This window comes from Propithecus coquereli, unplaced genomic scaffold (assembly GCF_000956105.1).
Source record: "Propithecus coquereli isolate 6110/MARCELLA unplaced genomic scaffold, Pcoq_1.0 Scaffold214, whole genome shotgun sequence".
In the NCBI taxonomy this organism is placed as follows: domain Eukaryota; kingdom Metazoa; phylum Chordata; class Mammalia; order Primates; family Indriidae; genus Propithecus; species Propithecus coquereli.
In genome coordinates this window covers 4,899,226-4,914,454 of record NW_012146523.1, presented here as the reverse complement: position 1 = coordinate 4,914,454, position 15,229 = coordinate 4,899,226, and the positions used below count along the sequence as shown (strand labels likewise).

General features: G+C 34.3%; 1 pseudogene; it reads left to right on the top strand.

The window, feature by feature from the left end:
* The first annotated feature begins 13,062 nt into the window (after window positions 1-13,062).
* Window positions 13,063-13,800, top strand: LOC105810532 (annotated as a pseudogene).
* Window positions 13,801-15,229: the final 1,429 nt, after the last annotated feature.

The window sequence follows — 15,229 nt, the reverse complement described above, 5'->3', positions numbered from 1 at the left end:
GCACAAAGATATTGAGCTGTTAAACATAGTTAGAACACTTTTTAAGGGAAGCAAAAGAGGCAGCAGATGAGGCTGAAAAAACCTCAGAAGGGGTCAGACACAGTGGCTCACCTCTGTTATCTCAGCACTTTGGGAGGCCGAGGTAGGAGGATCACTTGAGCCCAGGAATTCTAGACCAGCCTGGGCAACATAGTGAGACCGCATCTCTACAAAAAATAAAAATTAGCTGGGCATGGTGGCATGCGCCTGCAGTCCTAGCTACTCGAGAGGCTTATATATGAGGATTGCTTGGGTCCAAGAGTTTGAGGCTGCAGTGAACTATAATCGTACCACTGCACTGCAGCCTGGGTGACAAAGCAAGACCCTGTCTCTAAAAAATAAAAATCATAAATTAATTAATAAACCTCAGAAGGGCCTTATTTACCATATTAGGTTAATAGAAATTATCCTGGAGGCAAAGAGGAGCCATTGCCTGTTTAAAACCAAGAGCATCACAAAAATCAGATAACTTATTTCATAGTTTCCAAGGCACACATTATTACATTTTAGCATCTAAGTAATCACAATGCGTCTTCCAATTGATGGACCTCCTAAAATCATGATGTACTTGTCATTGCCTATACATGAATGGACTCGATGAGTTAAAGTATAAGCTCACCGAAAAGTGTGGTTGTTTTCTCATGCTGACTGAACAACCACCACTAAGCATTTCAAAAACCCTGATGATTTCTGAATTGCCTCAGGGTCATTCTTCCATTTTCTTGGACAATAGATCCCAGCTTCTGTTGAGATAGCTAATTTCTTTATCAGTTGGTCTTTGGCCACATCCTTCATATTCTCTTCTGAACATGCTTTCTCATTCTTTACAATATGAATAGGCTAAGAATTTTCCAAATCTTTAAGTACTGGTTTCCTTTTGATTAACAATTCTGTCTTTCTCTTTTCTTGTACTTTACTATGAGCAATCAAGAGGAGTCAAATCACGCTTCAACATTTTGCTTGGATGTTTTCTCAGCCAAATATCCAATTTCATCACTCACAGTTCTACCTTCCACAAAACAATAGAATATAAGCACAATTCGGCCAAGTTCTTTGTCACTTGATAACAAGGATGGCCTTTCCACCATTGCTTAACAACATGTTCCTCATTTCTGAGAATGTCCTTCCATCACATGGCCTTTACTGTCCATATTTCTCCCAAAATTCTCTTCAGAATTACTTGGATATTCTCTAAGAAAATTGGAGATTTGTCTACAACACTCTTCTTTCTGGGCCCTCACCAGAATCTGTTCACAGCAATGTAGGCTTTTTATAGCATGACCCTCAAAACTCTTTGAGCCTCTACATATTACCCAGTCCTAAAGCCACTTCCACATTTTTAGGAATTTGTTGCAGCAGGATCTCTTCTTCTCAGTACCAATTTCCTGTCTTAGTATGTTCAGACTGCTATAACAAAATATGATAACTGGGGGGCTTATAAACCAGAGCAATTTCTCATGGTTCTGGAGAATGTGAAATTGAAGGTCAAGGTGCTGGCAGATTCAGTGTCTGGTGAGAATCTGTTATCCAGTTCATAGATGGCTATTCTTTTGCTGTGTCCTCACATGTTGGAAGGTGTGTGGGTCTCTCTTGGGCTTCTTCTATATAGGCATTAAGCCCATTCATAAAGGCTCTGTCCTTATGACCTAATCACCTTCCAAAGACTCCCACCTCCTAATACCATCAGCTTTGGAGTTACAATATCAACATATGATTTGGGGGGATGGAAATGTGCAGATCATAGCAATATTACGAGAAAAATGTACATCAAAGACTTTGAATTGAAAAGTAACTTAGGAAAATTACTCTTATATGAGTAAGCTTGAGGAATTCCATGACCAATATATTATACTTATATTTTCTTTTTTTTGTATACAAAAAGTGAGAATTGGTAAGAATATATGTCTAAATGAGTTCAAAGTAACTTTTAAAAATAACTATAACATACAAATACTAGGAATTCAGAAAGCGTTGTGTCATAGTTTAATTTAGCTGGGGTTTTTTTGTTAGTAGTACATGAAATAATGGGACAAATTATTATTTCATTGGTATCTGCTATAGACTGAATGTATCCTCTCCCCCAAAATTCATATGTTAAAACCCCAATCCTCAGGGTGATTGTAGTTGAAGATGGGGCCTTTGGGAGATAGTTATTAATAAGTCATTAGGGTATAGCCATCATGATGGGATTAGTGCCCTTACAAAAAGAGACAGCAAAGAACTTGCTCCTTCCCCTCTGCTCTCTACCAAGTGAGGATACAATGAGAAAAAAGCCACCTGAAAACTAGGAAGCAGGCTCTCATCAGATATGGGATCTGCTGTCACCTTGATCTTGGACTTCCCAGCCTCCAGAGCTGTGAAAAATAAATGTTTGTTGTTTAATCCACTCAGTCTATGGTAATTTGTTATAGCAGCTCAAACTGACTAAGACAGTGTCTTACATTCAATTTGTGTTTTAGAAAAGATGCACAGAAATTAGAAATAGGCCAATCAGCTGGTAAGAAAGCTACTACAAAATACATATAAAACATGATGAGGACTTCATTAGACTAGCAGAAATGATGTTGTAGAAATAAGATGGATATAAGAAGCTTTCTGAAAGGATAATGAAAAGTAACTGATAATCAATCAAATATATGTGGGTTTTGGAAAGAGGAGGTTATTCTCAACCAGGTGCAGTTTCTCCCTGCTTGATCTTCATGTCCTCCTTTCTACCCCGCTCCTTTAACTTCTGGTATTTACTTATTCTACCTCACATTATAGCCATGTGCATTGCCTACCTCCCATACCTAGACTGTAAACTCTTTGAGGGCAGAGATTTTATTTTTGTAACTCCAGCAATGAGTAAGTTCATGATAGAAATATTGCTGTGTGTTGATCCCCAAATACCTAAATAGTGTTTTACATGCCAGAATTTTTCATATCATTTCCCTAATTTTGTTCAATTTCTCCCATATTTCTGTGTAGCATCTGGAACTGACTAAATATGAGGTCTATCTGGAAAGTATCAAGCCATTATTAATATACCAAGAATGGTTTGCATGACATTGATGTAATGTGACAGTCAAGGAGAGTGGACTGTAATGTGCATGCGTGAACAATAAGGACTTCACTGTACTAGTCAGTGGGACGCTAGATGCCATTGAGTGAATATGTGTACTGTGTAGCTGTTGCATTCAAAATGACTGAGTGAGTAGAGCAACGAATTTCCATCACATTTTGCATTAAGCTTGAACATTCCTCCGTGAAAACTATTTAGATGATTCAGAAGGCTTTCAGGGAAGATGCAGTGAGCACAGTGCAAATAAAAGTGTGGCAAAAATGCTTCAAAGATCGTTGAGAATCTGTTGAAAGTGATCCATGTCCTGGAAGGCCTGCAACAAGCAGAATACCTGAGAATGTTGTACATGTATGGGTTAGGTTAAGAGACACAGGGAGAACTGTGTGAGGTCCCAAGGTGCGTACTTTGAGGGGGATTGAGGCATCATTGTCTTATGTATAATGTTTCTTGTATCTTGCAGCTTCTTTAATAAATGTCTCTATTTTTCATCTTACATGGCTGGATACTTTCTGGACAGACCTCATATTCTAATAGATGGGTAAGGAATTAGTAAGCAATTTTTTATTTGTAACAATGCATTACAAGGCATTACTAGTGAAATTGAATTCATTAAAGAGACAACCAAGGCTTACAGAGTTTTACTAAATAATTCTAAACAACTTAATAAAATAAAATTAATATAGGCATTTTCAGCTTTAAGGTAAAATTCATGAGTTCAATTAAAAAAATAAGAAAAGCCCATTTGGATTTTACATAAATTCTCCAAAGATTTCTGTATTCTGTAAATGTTATTTTTAAATGTTATGGCAGAGTTTGAAAAAATTAGACAATAGGATCAATTCTTCTTGAATTGAAATATTACACAGTTCTGTTGTTCAACAGAACAAAGGTATTTAAGATGGAATATACTCAATATGAATTCTTGTTAAGCATCAATTTTTATTACAATATATATGTGTTTTGTGACTGATGTATTCCCAAATGGTAAAATTACAACACACCCAAGGAGTTCTGAATAATATCAGAATTTAATGAGACAGTGTGAATAAATACATACAGAATGGGAATGAAGATGAATTGGCTACTTATAACAGGAATTGTTTTTATTGTTTGGATGTGAATGAAAAAAATAATGATTGTTCTTCCAAACAAAGTGTCATTATTCTTTTGCTTTCCAACATTGTTGTTACAGGAAGTGTATCCACTTTTAGTTACAAGTTAACATAGATTGCTCTACTCTTCTGAGTTCTAGAAAACCAGTATCTGTATCAGTGTCCTCAGAGTTGGGGCACTTTGGCATTATAATTTCAATTTTCGTTACTTTCACTTTCTAGATAATATCTCTTGTAAACAATAGTTATAAGACTGCAATACTGAACTTATAATGTGTTTTCAGTCAAACCTTCATTTTAAAAATTAAACATTTACATAGTGCCATTTAAAAAGTATTAATAGGATTAAAGGAATACTATTTATTTGTGCCCTGCCTACCTCCAAAGAGAACTTGAAGTGATTAGTAAGATAAGTTTAATGTTATGGATTAAAATCTCATAATATTTTAGAGACAGTAGAAAAAGATCAGGAGTTGGAGTCAAAAGTGTAATTTTTAATCTTGGTTATACAACTTTCTAATTGTATAATCTACAGAAGGCTTCAATGTTCTTATCTGTAATGCAAGGAGAATAGCGCTAGGTAATCTCTAAAACTTGTTCTGTTCTAATGTTTCATGATTTATCCATTCCGGCTTTTCCCATCTTCCTCAAAAATTCTCTACTCTCCCTATTGCATTACCAGTTTCTCAGTTATGTTCTTTTCTTTTTGTTTTTTCCATTTTCCCCTTTTTTCCAGGTTTATTGAGGTATAGTTGACAAATAAAAATTATATATATCAAGGTATATAACATGATGTTTTACATACACATGCATTGTAAAATAATCACCACAATCAAGTTAATTATATCCATCACCTCTTATAGTTACCTATTATTTCTTTCTGGTGAAAATAATTAAAATCTATCTTAGCACATTCCAAGTATATATTATTATTAATAAAGTCACCATGCTGTACATTAGGTCACCAGAACTTCATTTTATAACTGCAAGTTAGTGCCCTTTTATCAGCATTTCCCATTTCCTTTTATCACACTTTCTGTGCTACATTTTCTAATAATATGTATAATGCCATCATAATCCTCCATCTGAGAATCTTTTGCTCTTATATGAAAATAGATGATATCAAGTATATTGAATTTGGAATTAAAGAAATAAATTTTAAAACAGCTTTGATTAATAAAGTTATAGCAGAATAAGCTTCACTAGTGTTGTGGCTACTTAATATCTGTAAGCCTTAACTTTAAACACTTAATATCATAGCCAATGTATTTTTAGAATATGCATCTTGTTAATATGTTTATAAACATATGGAGAATGACATAAATTAAAAGAAATATAAAATTAACATACAAAATAACAATACAAAATATGCAGTTTTTGAAATGCCTTATGATTTACAAATTTAGATATGACTGAAGTAACAACAAATAACCATAATTACAGTTACTTTACATTTAAAATTATTCTAAAGACAGTTCAAACAGTCTTTATGTTCAAATCTGACTTAAAAAACACAAAGCAAGACAGTTATCCCAAGTACTTCAAAGTCTATAGCAGTGAAAGCATGCTATTATTTACTGTGTAGCAACAATTCAGCACTAATTCTTTGAATACAAATTGTTTTTGGTGAATCAAGAGGGAATATGAAACAGAAAAAAGACTCACAGCTTTTACCTTGTCATGACTAAAATAAAAGTTGCTGAATTCCAGATAAAAAGAAGCAAGATGAAAAATTTCAACTAAAGCATTTTCTTATAGTTTGACCAAATATATCATGAAAGGAAAATGTTTGAAAGAGATAGCCTTCTTACATTTTCATACCTTGTACATTCTGATAAGCAAATGAATTCCCAAAAATGAAATGAAAAATGTGTTAAAATGTTATGTTAATATATAAATCTATAAGATCTGGACACTAATAATAACGGCAATATATTTGAAGTTGATACATTCACATTTTTAAATACCCAAATTCTTAACTATATTTTTCAAAATGTGTTAATTTTATATTTATTACTATATATTCAAATAAAATGTTATGTGGCCAAAAGCAACATTATAAATGTATACAGTTTCAGCTACATTGCATGAGCTAGGATTCATTTTGTTGCAAGTAATAGATAATCCAAACCAATAGGCTTAAACTCCCCGCAAAATTTTTAAATTAAAATTAAAAAGAAATTTAAAAAGAGAAAATTATTAGCCCATATATCAAAAGTGGATAGTATGGCTGACATGAGGGACAGCTAAATTCAGGCCTAATAATTTATTAATAATAATGATTTAGCTTCTCATAGTTTTTCTATTCTGCTTCCTTCTGCACTGGGTTGTTTGGTTTCATGTGAAAGATGGTGGCAGTAAGTGCAAGTTCACTATGAAAGAGCAAGTATCTCTTCTCCAGGTGTCCAGCAATAATCATACGATACCATATTGGCTGAAAGCGTACATATGTTCGACTCAGTGCCAGTGACTGTAGTCAGCAGATATCATGTGCTAATATTTAGGTGTAGGTCACATACCCATCTCTGGAGGAAAGGCTACAGACAGCTCTACCTAAAATACATCTATGAAGGAGAAGGGTTTTCCAGAGGGGTAGAAGACAAAAAGAGTAGATGTCCGTGCAATATTTGAAAATATATTTGAAAGGGGGAAATTATTGTCCGATTTGAAGGACAAAAATGAGGCCAGAGTGACAGGTTATAAGTAAATGGAGGATTTCCTACCTTATCTATTTCTTACCTATAGACAGTAGATTTCCTATCTATTATGAATTAGAAAAAAAAATCAGAGGATTCAACAGAAAAATAGCCAAGAGACTTGAACAGGTACTTAACAAAAAAGGAGATCCAAATGCTCAATAAATATGAAAAGATTCTGAAAATTATGAGTTGTAAAGGATGTGGAAATTAAAACTACAAAGAGATACCACTATATATTTACCAGTAAAACTAATGTTAAAAAGACTGACAATACCAAGTATTTGCAAGGATATAAACAAACTAGAACTACCACATATGGTATGTTGGGTTGTCAGTTAGTATAACTATCTGGCAAAATTAGTTTTAAATGAAATTAGATAAATTTGAACATACTCACTTCTAGGTATATACTCAACATAAACATACCTAATATGTATATCTGCCTATCTCAACAGATGTATATAAGAACATTCATAGCCAAAAACAGTAAACAACTCAAATATTTATATAGAAAAGAAAAATGAAATGTTATATTCAGAATGTGGAATACTACATAGCAATAAAAATGAAAAAACTACTGCTACACACAATTTGGGTGAATCTCAGAAACATAATGTTGAGTGAAAGAAGCCAGATATAAAAGACTACATAGTAAATAAGTTACATATAGTCTTACATAAATTATATATATAAATGTTTCAATTTATATAAAGAATTAAAAGAGTTGAAACCTATTTGTAGGGCTAAAAGTCAGGATAGTAATTAGTTTTGGGTAAAGGGGGTAGAGTGACTGAGAAGAGGCATGAGGTAGCACCTATGGGGCCGGAAATATTCTTCTAGGATCCTGGAAACTGTGACAGGTAATGAGTGATGGGAAGATCTTCACCCTTATCCTGAATGGTGGTTACGCAAGTGTATCTATTTTGTGATAATCCATGAGCTATACATATACAATTTTTGTACCTTTCTGTATATATGGTACTGTTCAATAAAGTATATATTTAAAAAATATAGCATATTATAGTGTAAAGAATAGATTTTTGGAAACAAATGATGTTTTGGCTTTGGGTGGAAACAGGGCTCTGAATAAAAGTGAACTGATTCTGTATATGTTTTACAGGTAGAATAGGCAGGACTCACCGACATATTAGATGTAGGGAATTACAGACAAGAATCTACTAAGATTTCACCCTAAATAACTGGATCAAAGTTGGTGACATTTATGTTTCCAGAAAGATGGAGTGGTTGATTGTGTTGGATGTTGCTTAGAATTTCGGTAATGAGAACACAGAAGTTGCCATTGGATTTCAACATAGAAGCCATTGATGACTTTATAAGGGCAATGCCAAGCTCGTAGTGAAGATGCCATACTGAATGGAGCATGCTGAAGAGTCATTATAAAATAAGAAAACGAAGAAAATGAATTTAGATAACTCTTTGAGTAGTTTTTGTTTCTGTGAAAAGGGAGAAAATGCAAAGAAAAAAGAAAACTGGAAAAGTTGTGGTGTCAGAACAGGCTATGACATATATTCATGTGGGTGGAGGAGGAGAGGGAGCCTGGTATAAAAAAATTAAACTTGGCCAGGCGTGGTGGCTCACGCCTGTAATCCTAGCTCTCTGGGAGGCCGAGGCAGGCAGATCGTTTGAGCTCAGGAGTTCGAGACCAGCCTGAGCAAGAGCGAGACCCCGTCTCTACTAAAAATAGAAATAAATTAATCAGACAACTAAAAATATATAGAAAAAATTAGCCAGGCATGATGGCACATGCCTGTAGTCCCAGCTACTTGGGAGGCTGAGGCAGGAGGATTGCTTGAGCCCAGGAGTTTGAGGTTGCTGTGAACTAGGATGACGCCACGGCACTCTAGCCAGGGACAACACAGTGAGACTTTGTCTCAAAAAAAAAAAAAAAAAATTAAACTTGACTTAACTTGATAATTTAGGTGCAAGATTAGGACTAGGCCATTAAAATTTACCTTCCCCTCAGCTCCCAAAACAGAAAGCCACCTTCTAAGAAACTTCTTGATATATTGCTTGAGCTACAAATGGTCATATTTTTCTATTCTTTAAGTTATGCTATAGGAAAAAGTTGTCATTTTTCTCTTTCATTTCTTTTTCTTTAAAAGCTTTATTGAGATATAATTCACATATCACAAACTTCACCCATGAAAGTGTGCAATCATTTTTTTCACGACCTAGATTTCTTAATGTTATTGAAGTATTGTCCAGTTAATGACATTCAGCATAAAAAAATGTTTTGAAAACAGAACAGAGAAAGACGTTCCTTATAAACTTTTGTATGACCCATTTTAATATAAAAATATTTATTGTACAAAATTAGATTTTGGAAAAACATACAGATAAACTCTTTCCAATTGTTGATTATTCAGGAAATAACTCAGTAATACTTGGAGGGTGTTTTGTTTATTTTGCTTTTTTATTAACTTCAAGAATTTTATCCTCAAACTATAGCACTTATTTAAGGCTATCTTTTTTTATGTATTTTTTCTCTTTCCTCTTGTATCCCTACAGTGATTATTCTAAATCTTTATAATTCTAGGCCATATTCCTCATTCTCTGAAGATAAACTTTCTTCTGACTTTACATGGAAATCTCCATCACTTCTCATCTAAATACCTAAAAGCTTGTCTAAATCTGCTCTCACTTATTTGTTACAGTCTTAGACCTTGATTCTATTATATTTTCTTTGTTCTAGAAATATTTCTTGAGAGTTTGCTATGAGCTGGGGATAACACACAGGCAAATGCAAGACACCCTCTCCACAAATAATGATTAAGTACTACTATGGGCCAAATATATCATAGAATGTTATGGAAGTACATGGGGCACACCTGAGACTTTCAGGTAGTGTCAGGTAGCTACTTGATGGAAGTGATGTCTAAGATGATCTGAAAAATGACAAATACGAGTCAGTATCCCTCCTATGTGCCCCCAGCAATCTCCACTCCCTCTCCATATCATGTAACACATTGTATTATATTAATAGTTTATTTAATGAAGTCCTCGAAAAGATAAGAAAAATTCACTTAAGGCAAGGTTCGTATCTATCTTGTTAATCACTGTATCCCAAGCATCTAAAAAACTACTTGCCAAAAAGAAACATTGAATAAATATTTATAAGGCACAAAATAATGAAAAAATATAAATGTCAAAGTCAGACTGACCCAGGCAGTGTTGATATTCAACATATTGAACAACAAGCATAGTTGTGTGTGTCAGTTGAATATAATTCCTAGGTCTGAGTAAATTCTTGCCTCATTTCCTATGAGTTTTTTTTTAAATTAAGATAAGTAGTTCGATGATCTAAACATCATTTTATCATCTGTACATGTTGATGGTAATAATATTTAATTCATATGATGATTTTAATGATGAAATGAAACAGTGTATTAAAAAAACCCATTTCAGTAATACACTGAAGATATAATAAATGTTTTATTTTCTTTCTAGACTGCTTTTAAATAATGTATATGAATATTACCAGTTAGATAAGAAAATTAAAATATGCAAAAACCAATGCAGAATGAGAGCACTCTAATTATTTTGGCTTTCATGATTTTTTTCCACATGCTCAACTTAACAAATGATTGTTTAGTCTGCTTCTAACCTTTAAAATGCATTTATCCTTAACCTTCTCTATGATGTAAATTTAACATCACTGTACATTCTGTTACCTAATTAACAAATTTGCACCTATATGTCAACCTTAGATTATATTTAATGATTCAACAGAAATTTATTAAGATCCTATTATCTGTGCAAAACTATAATTTATCTTTATCATTCAGTTTATGCAGACACTGCTGGATAGCTTCTAGCATGGCTTCGAGATGCGTAATAAATATTTTTTTCTTTAATAATGAAGATAACTGATGGATTTTGTCCAAAGTCAGAAATCAAAGTAGAATGGAAAGAAATAGCACACTAGCAATATTTAAAGGCAGGTATCTTTTGCATCAATTATATTCTGCTGTGCCAAAAATGTTTGAGGGAAAAGTGAATAACTAGAAATTTGATAAATTGTGCTAAATGTCAACTCCAACTTGTAGAAATCAATCTATATGCTTTAGGTCTATATTGGATGGCTGCCAATACTCCAGTTAAAATCAAGACTTGTAAGAATAAAACAGATCCAACGAGGATAACTAAAATTAAGTTCTTCAGACAGTCTATCAAACACAATTATACTATAAATGGAAAAAAATTATATCCATAGATTGAACAAGGAGAATACAAATTTTAGACTGTTTATTTTTCCCTACATGTGCCCATTTTTAGTGGACTTTATCTAAGCTATGCTGTCATGGAACTCAGATAGTTGATTTGCTTAAGGCTAAAATTTTATTCCATTCATGTGAAAGAACAGTCTTCAATTAAGTTGACCACTTTCTTTAAACCCTAAGACAAAAAAATAGAATCTCAAGCTAATCTAATTGGAAAATTTCAACTTGCCATTCAAAATGATTTATATATTGTCATTTACTTTCCTTATTTTTTAAATGAATGTCATAATCCCAATAAATAGAAAGTTACAATGTTCTTATTCTCGATTCTACTGAATAATTATATAATAATTGTTTCAAGGATTGCTACACAAATATTAAAAAAAGGAACGTATCACTAAAGAGTTTTAAAATGAGAATGTAAAAATGGAAGTGCTTTTAATTGCATATGAAGAGCAAGGTTCTTCAGTGAATCACATCTAAATATACAAAGTAAACATAACAAGCCAAGAATAGGAATAATTTGGAATTCTTCCCCTTGGAAAGAAATGAACTAAAGGTTTCTAAACCAATCACTAATAAAATACAAAAAGTCATCATCTAGTGACTCCAATATTAGAAAAAAGATCATTATATTTCACTTTGAGTTTCATTAAAACTGTCTAAATACATAATTGAGGAATAAATAATATAATCTCAACCTCAATACTAAAATCATGCCTATGCTTAAAGAGTATAGACACAAACATGGAAAAATGTTCATAACATGTTATTAAATAAAGAAACAAATTGTCTAGTCCTATTGAAGATTACAAACTGATTTATTCCTATTTTTCCTTCTATTAAAATTATAGTTAAAACATAAAAAGAAAATATACACATAACAGAGAAAAAAGAGGTTATGAAGTCATCAGTGGACAAAAGATTTCAAAATAGATTCTGAAACAAGAGTGACATCACCAAAATGGAGTAGAGAGAATCTGGCTTCACTCCCCCACATCCCAGAAAACCAAAAACAAATATCCTGTGTCAAGATTATCACAAGCAATAGCCCAGAACCAAAATTTTAGGGTAAGACAACCCCTAGGGTAAGAGAGAAAAGAAAAAACTCTGAGCAGATGGTAAGAAAATTGAACTTCTATATCCACAATGCCCCTCCCCCAATCTGCCAGGCAGATGGATGTGGAAAATTTCCTCCAGACTCATAGTTTCTATACTGGAAAAAGTGAGACTGAGGTGGACAACCAGATTCTCCACCACCTTAGATTCTCTTGCAAGAAACTGTCCCTGCCTCAAACAATGGGAAGCATCATGAGTTCCTGTAGGGAGAAAAACCCATGAGGGCAGCCAGAGACAAAGGAGGGAGGTAATACTAGCAAACCCAGCCTGTAAACTCTGCTCAGGATCTTGGCCAAAGGAGACATCAAATAAGAGTGGCTTTTCAGTAGCACAATCTGTAAGAGACATACTCCGCAGGTTCTCTGGGCATGAACTCCTAGCTAGCCCTCCCACAGAGCTGGGGTATCCTTTTTAGGACCTCCCCCATCAGGATGGGCAGTGCTTCAAATGTTTGCTAGAGCCGAGGCAAATCTGAGCCTAAAGTGACATCTAGTATCAAAAAGAAGGCAGTAACCCAGCATAAAAGAAATTCAAAACAGGTAAATTGCAAAGAACCTCTAAACAAACATATCCAAGAAAATAAACAAACAAACAAAACAAGTCAGACAGTGAAGACTGGAATAAATAACTATTCTTTCAATGCAAAGATACAGATCTATGTCCACAAGAAACAATCTCAACAGGAAACCATGATCTCCCAAAATGGACAAATCAAGGAGCCGGTGACCAACCCTGATGGCAATGTATGGGCTCTCAGATCAAGAATTTGAAAAAACAGAGGCTGTGGAGACAGCGGCAGCGAGAGGATGAACAACAAGTTTGACACCTTGAAAGATGATGTCAGTGGGGACCATGATCAGAATGAAGAAAACAGCACACAGAAAGATGGTGAGAAGGAAAAAATGGAACGAGACAAGAATCAGAAAAGCAGCAAAAGGAAGGCTGTTGTCCCTGGACCAGCAGAGCATCCCCTGTGGTATAACTACACTTTCTGGTACTCCAGGAGAACCCCTGGCCATCCTACCAGCTCGCAGAGCTATGAACAGAATATCGAACAGATTGGCACCTTTGCCTCTGTGGAGCAGTTCTGGAGGTATTATAGCCATATGGTACATCCCAGGGACCTGACAGGCCACAGTGATTTCCATCTCTTCAAAGAAGGAATTAAACCCATGTGGGAGGATGATGCAAATAAAAATGGTGGCAAGTGGATTATTCAGCTGCGGAAGGGCTTGGCCTCCCATTGTTGAGAGAATCTCATCCTGGCCATGTTGGGGGAACAGTTCATGGTTGGAGAAGAGATCTGTAGGCCTGTGGTCTCTGTCTGCTTTCAGGAGGACATTATTTCAACATGGAGTAAGACTGCCAGTGACCAAGCAACCACAGCCCGAATCCGGGATATGCTTCGGTGAGTGCTTAACTTACCTCCCAACACTATTATGGGATACAAAACTCACACCAACAGCATCAAAATGCCAGGCAGACTCCTTTTTTGAAACCTCTGGAAGCCGCGGATGAATGTGCCATGACACTCTCCCTCTCTGGATGGCACCATCATTAAAGCTGGCATCATCGGAGTCTCTTGTTCTGTTGGTGTGCTACCTGTAAGATCCTTCTGTCCTGGACAAGAGGAAATGGAAGAGCATTATATGTTTTAAGGGCAGGCTGACACACAGCAGCTACAACAACAGCTGAGATCATTTAATAAATGGTGCTAAACTGAAAAAAAAAAAAGAATTTGAAAAAACAGTTTTAAGGAAACTCAGAGAACTCGAATACAACACAGAAAAGCAATTCATAAATTTATCACATAAATTTAGCAAAGAGATTGAAACAATTTTTAAAAAGCAAAGAAAAATCTTGGAACTGAGAAATACATATTGCTATACTGAAAAATGCATTAGAGGCTCTTAATAGCAGACTGGATCAAATAGAGGAAAAAATAAGTAAGTTCAAAGACAGACAATTTGAAAACACATCATCAGAGGAGAAAAAAAAGAAAAAAGAATGAAAAGAAACAATGAACACCTACAAGATATAGAAAATTACCTCAAAAGATCAAATATAAGAATTACTAGTATTCAAGAGGGAGTTGAGAAAGAGGAAGGAATAGAAACTTTACTCAAAGGTTTCTGTTTAATAAAGGAAAACCTTCCAAACCTGGAGAAAGATATAAGCACGTAGGTACAGGAAGGTCAGAGATCACCAAACGGATTCAACATAAATAGGGCTCCCTCAAGCCTTATAATAAACTCTCAAAGGACAAGGATAGAGAAAGAAACCTAAAAGCAGCAAGAGAAAAGAAGCTAATAATGTATAAAGGATCTCCAATTTGTCTGGCAACAGACTTCTTAACAGAAACTATATAGGCCAGGAGGGAATAGGACAACACATTCAAAGTGTTGTAAGAAAAGGAAAAAAAAAAAAAACAAAACTGCCAACCAGGAATACTGTATCCAGCAAATCTATTCTTTAAACATGAAGGAAAGATAAAATCTTTCCCAGACAGACAAATGCTGAAGGAATCCATCACCACTATACCCATCTTACAAGAAATGCTACTAAAGGGACTTCTTAAATCTGAAAGAAAAAGACAATTAACATGTAAAAAAACATTGAAAGGTATAAAACCTGCCTGTAAAAGTAAGTACATAGATAAATTCAGAATATGTAATTGCGGCCATAATTGTAATCCACTTATATATCCAGTATGACCCAAAAAAGACAAATCTATCAAAAATAATAACTTGTTAAGAAACAGGAAATAAAAAAGATGTAAATTGAGATAATAAAAGTCAAAACGTGGTGGGGACAGAAAGTTAAGTATAGAGTTTTTAGTATTTTCTTTGTGACTACTCTTTTCTTCGTGATCAAAGATAAGTTGTCCTCTGTTTAAAATAACTTGTTATTTCTATAAGTTTTTTTGTAAGCCTCATGGTAACTGCAAAGCAAAAGCTT